Genomic DNA, 5,214 nt, shown 5'->3' with positions numbered 1-5,214 from the left:
GACAGAAGAAAATGTATACAAGCTAGTTAGCATTGTAAATGTATGGCCACGTCTGTGGTAGAAAAAAAAATGGACGGCAGCATTGACGAAGAGGGTTGACAGTGGTCAGCCCCGGTACTGATAGAGGGGCTTGACAGTAGCTAATGTTGATATATTGAACACGGGAGAGACAACACTGGCACCCGCAAGCGCTAATTGAACAGGGGTAAAAGGATTAATGAATAAAGGGGGATGAAGAGTAGAGGAAAATAATGAGAAAGGAAATAGGGCAGAGGAGCAAAATAACGAGAACGAAACAGTAGGGGAGAATAATGAGAAAATTTAGCATTTCACGATAATAATTAGATCAAAGACCTCTATAGGAAATTAATATAGGTCACTAATAGCAGAAAATCCTATAACAACAAAGCGTGTGACAAAGAATATGGAAGAATACATATACAAAGAGAAACATGAAACTATACACGATCACAAGAAATGTCACAAAGAGAATAACATTTTGTTACGTTTAAAATTCCAGTGAAACATACACAAATTGTGAAGTAACAAATGTATTCGTTATACATTATTATTAATCAAGAACAGCGATGGATAATTGCCATAAATGATGTATAACATGAATGATAACTCACGCTGCTGATGGATAACTAAGAACGCTTAAACGCTTAAAAATGGTGAATAAGAGAATTGTGAACACCTAAAAAAAGGTTGGTGGAAAGAAATGGGAAACAGAGATAGGAGTTGAGACTAAAGTGTATTGAATGTCCCAGGTTTCACTAGAAACAAAATGACCATTGAGAATGTATACACGACTGACAGGATGGAAAAAGAATAGTTATAATTGTCAATGGCTAGAGAATATAACAACAAAATATAATAAATAGAAAGTGGCAGAAGACGAAAAGTAATATCCAGCCACGAGATCCGGTTACAATTACGTCCGGTTAATCCGTAGTCCGGTTAGGGAGAGGTCCGGTTACTGCGATGTTCGGCCACCGAATGTTTCGGCCACTACAGGATCTGTCTACATCATTGCTATATCCACAATGTTTTTTATTGCTGTCAGAGCGACTGAACAAACTAGAACGAGGTCATTGTATATTTACTGTCCATTCTCGTTTTACGACTGTCTGTATAAATGATTTGGGTGTGTACTCACCTATTTGTACCTGCAAGATCAAGCTCTAGCTCTTGGAATCCGCTTTTCCAGCCGATAGTTGTCTAATGCAACAACGTCTGGACTATTTCCCAATCATACCTGCTGTTAAATATATAAAATGAGTTTGCCTCTACAACCTGCTGCTTCATTTTGTTTTTTAAATTTATATTTGAATAAATCACTTAAGGTTTTTGACAGAAACATCGCATCATCACCTTTAGTTTGTATATAGCAAAAACAAATTGGCATATACGAGCGGTGGCTAGACAATGCCACCTCTCGTATATTAAACTAGATATACGTTTCTAGTTTAATTCTTAAACTAGATACACGTTATGTGTATCTAGTTTGTATACGTTAAATGTCTCAATTTTCTGTATTTCTCGTGGTTCACTTTACGCATTTACTAGTTTTTATTAAAGATTAAGTTACTGAGTGAGTACTTAACTAAAGGAGTATTTGGCTAGTACTTGAGAACTTGAACAACTTGAATTATTACTTATGTATCAGATTGAGCACTTAAGGGACTGAATAGGAACTTACTCATCCACCAATAGCGCTGAGTCTTGGTTGACTTACTGACAGCTAGAGAGATGATTGGCAGTAACGTGACCCAAAGGTAGAAAACATGAGAATTATTTAATGAGTGTCTGGCTGTTTTGTAATAATGCAGAAGCAATAAATCTCATAACTCGTATGAATGGGAATATGCACAGTATGTCCTATATAAAAGTAAGATGTGCGTGACCCATTTCTAAACAACTGGCATTATGGTAAAAATTTAATAGAGCAATAAAAATTATGTTAAGTGGCATGAATGGAAGTATGAAGCGTGTTTGTTTGCTTTGCGGACACGATGTATTTGATTCGTAATTGATGATTGGTGCAATAGTTCTGTGTTTCGTTATTGATGAGGACTGAAGTAATAATATACTTGAATTGTTTTTTATGAAGACTGGTGGGAAATTATGTTGACATTATCTGTCATTAACGCAACTGATACACACACACACATTATATATATATATATATATATATATATATATATATATATATATATATATATATATATATATATATGTGTGTGTGTGTGTGTGTGTGTGTGTGTGTGTGTGTGTGTGTGTGTGTGTGTGTGTGAGAAAGCTGCATGAACGCGCAAGCCATAGATCACTAAGAACTCTTTGACCCGGCCAGGATTTGAACCCATACGGTCCAGGATCACCCCTAAACGTACACAGTACCGTGACCACCGCACCAATGATCGTCTATAAGGATTGGTCAGTCCTGGTGCCTATTAACTAAGCTCCCTGACTGATCAACCCCCGACGACACTCATGGATCCATTTGGGTACAATTTTTTATCAAATTCTGGCGCATGCACGGACCCCACTGAGTTTAACATGTGTGAGAAAGCTGCATCACTGAGAAGACTGACCAATCCTTATAGACGATCATTGGTGCGGTAGTCACGGACGGTACTGTGTACGTTTAGGGGTGATCCTGGACGGCATGGGTTCGAATCCTGGCCGGGTCAAAGAGTTCTTAGTGATATATATATATATATATATATATATATATATATATATATATATATATATATATATATATATATATATATATATATATATATATATATATATATATATTCCACCTAATTGTATATCTTGGTAATTATTATCAGGAGAAATCCTTCAGAAGAGCAGCATTATATAAACAAAATGTGGTATAACAGGTCTATGTTTCTTGTAAATGGGAAAAGTATATATACTTATGTTTTTGCCTTATTATTCTCACCTCTCCAGAGTTACAATAAAGAGTGATTCGATGTTTACTTTTGTTCGATGATAAAATTCTTGATAATAGACGCTTTAATTGTTAAAGGAAAGATAATGAAAGGTAATGAGCATCCAACAGGTCGTTCTACACTTCATTACAAAAACACCGATTGTGTTCATGCCCGAGAACCTTAAAACTGAGTTAGGTCTACATTGGAGCTTATTTACCTGAATGCTGAACATGTGTGTGTGTGTGTGTGTGTGTGTGTGTGTGTGTGTGTGTGTGTGTGTGTGTGTGTGTGATTGTGTGTGTACTCACCTAGTTCTACTTGAGGGGGTTGAGGTTCGGCCCTTTATCTCAGACCAAAGCGCGCTCGCACGCGCGTGTGTGTCTCTGAATGTGTATACTGTGTGTGTGGTTGAGTGTTCTCTGTCACAAACAGGATGAGAGGGTATGCACACATTAAGAAACAAACACGAGAGAGAAATACTTTTGGAGTATATTACTTCGTCCGGTGTGATCAGTTCGCATAGCCATTGTGTTACATTTGTACACTATAAGGCACGTATAGGAGCCAGGTGTACCGAGGCGAGTTGCACGATACTTAGCGTGCAGCTCTGATACTGAATCAACCCAAATAATGGCAGGCGGAAATCTCCACAATACTGACAGGGTCCCACTGGTGGCGTCGTCAGGACATTAACCTGACGCAGCTGTCTCTTTCTTACTGTTACATAGCACGACGATTCTTATGCAGTAGGATTTTTTAAGATTTTAGGTTATCCTTGTATCCTTATATGGGTATAAATCAAGGCTTATGGAAGGATAATGAATAATTACATCCTCCATGAGTCTACACGGGGTTCAAATGTCCTTCGCCTAGAGTCAGACCTTCTAGGAGGGAGTACTTGAAATATAATAACAAAAACATTAACTTTCATGCTGAGAACTTTGCTGTTTTCTAGTTAATGAATTGTGATACATAATCTTTTTTTGTGAATTATTGGTAGAAATTGTTCCACAAAATTCCTGCAGTGAATGTTACAATGTTTTGCACATAAAGTGATAGTGGAATGACCTTACCTCCTCTCGCTGAGACAAATGTAAAGAAAATGTAATAGAAATATACATATATATATATATATATATATATATATATATATATATATATATATATATATATATATATATATATATATATATATATATAAAGAATTCCAGTGTATGCGCCCGTGTACATATATTTTCCTAGGGCAATGGCACGCTCAAAGTCACGTATAATGTCTCTGTATTTTGCATATTTTATCATGGGTTCTCCTTTGGGGGAGAGAGCGGAGGTCCGCCTCCCACTTGCCAAGGCGTTATGTGTGTGGACTCCTTATTGTAGATTCCTCTTAATGCATTCAGTTACTTTTTGCCTTGCCGTTTTACGAAGAGGAAAAAGCAACAAACTCCTAAAAAAGTTCTTCGAAATGATTTATATTTGGGTTTTCTAAGAATGTATTGGTTTTGAATTAGACATTTAAAGGCTTAGAATTAAGTTTGATGATGTTTATTTGTCTATGTAATATTAAGACGCTGTTTACGAGGAGAATTAATGTGGTGTTCCATATATAAATCATTCAAACGGCTTTTTAGGAAGATTTTCTACCTAGAGAGCAAGTTTCATGTCTCGGAAGTATTTCATGCAATTGGCTACCAGTTCATTTCCTTCTATATCACTCTTCATATTTCTTTCCCAGGATTCATACTTTATTGTTTGTAAATTGTTATTTTTGTAAAATATATTGTGTCATAAAGATATTGCCTTGTCATTTCACCTTCGCCCCTAGTGCTCAACGCAAAGGAAGTACATTATATAACATTTATATACATTATTTAGTACTGGAGCGAATTCTTATTGGAAGACTGATAAAGCTTTCAATCAGAGGGGCCAGACCATTTCATTGCCTCGCAATCAACATATTCTGTGATCATGATTATTGCTGATCATAGAGTTTGAGTGGCCTTGGACTTCACTATAAATGATTCAGATGAAATTGAAAATTCTTCTACACCAAGGGCATACAGGGATGGAGAGCCGTCTTCATGATGCAGATATTTTCATTACTTACGGAGCTGCAGGTGGCAAAGAAGCTGTCAGTCTATCGGACAGACCATCCGATTCAGTACCTGTAATTTACTGTGAAATTAAAATGTAGATCCCTAAGGGTAGGGGGTTATTCCCGGAGTTGCCGGGATCTGTCTGTCTTCTTCCCTCCCTCTCTCTCTCTGTATTT

The 5,214-nt window shown here is 36.7% G+C and overlaps 1 long non-coding RNA gene across 1 annotated transcript in view; it reads right to left on the bottom strand.

Annotated features, from left to right (window-relative positions):
• Positions 1–1,933: 1,933 nt before the first annotated feature.
• LOC138366939 (uncharacterized) overlaps positions 1,934–5,214 on the bottom strand; it is a 108,185-nt gene continuing 104,904 nt past the window's right edge. The window contains exon 2 of the long non-coding RNA XR_011229260.1: positions 1,934–2,589. This is a non-coding gene — a long non-coding RNA (uncharacterized lncRNA). The remainder of the gene's footprint in view (positions 2,590–5,214) is intronic.

This window comes from Procambarus clarkii, chromosome 21 (genome assembly GCF_040958095.1).
Source record: "Procambarus clarkii isolate CNS0578487 chromosome 21, FALCON_Pclarkii_2.0, whole genome shotgun sequence".
Classification (NCBI taxonomy): Eukaryota; Metazoa; Arthropoda; class Malacostraca; order Decapoda; family Cambaridae; genus Procambarus; species Procambarus clarkii.
Note: the sequence above shows the minus strand (reverse complement) of the source record. Positions and strands in the feature narration are given on the sequence as shown.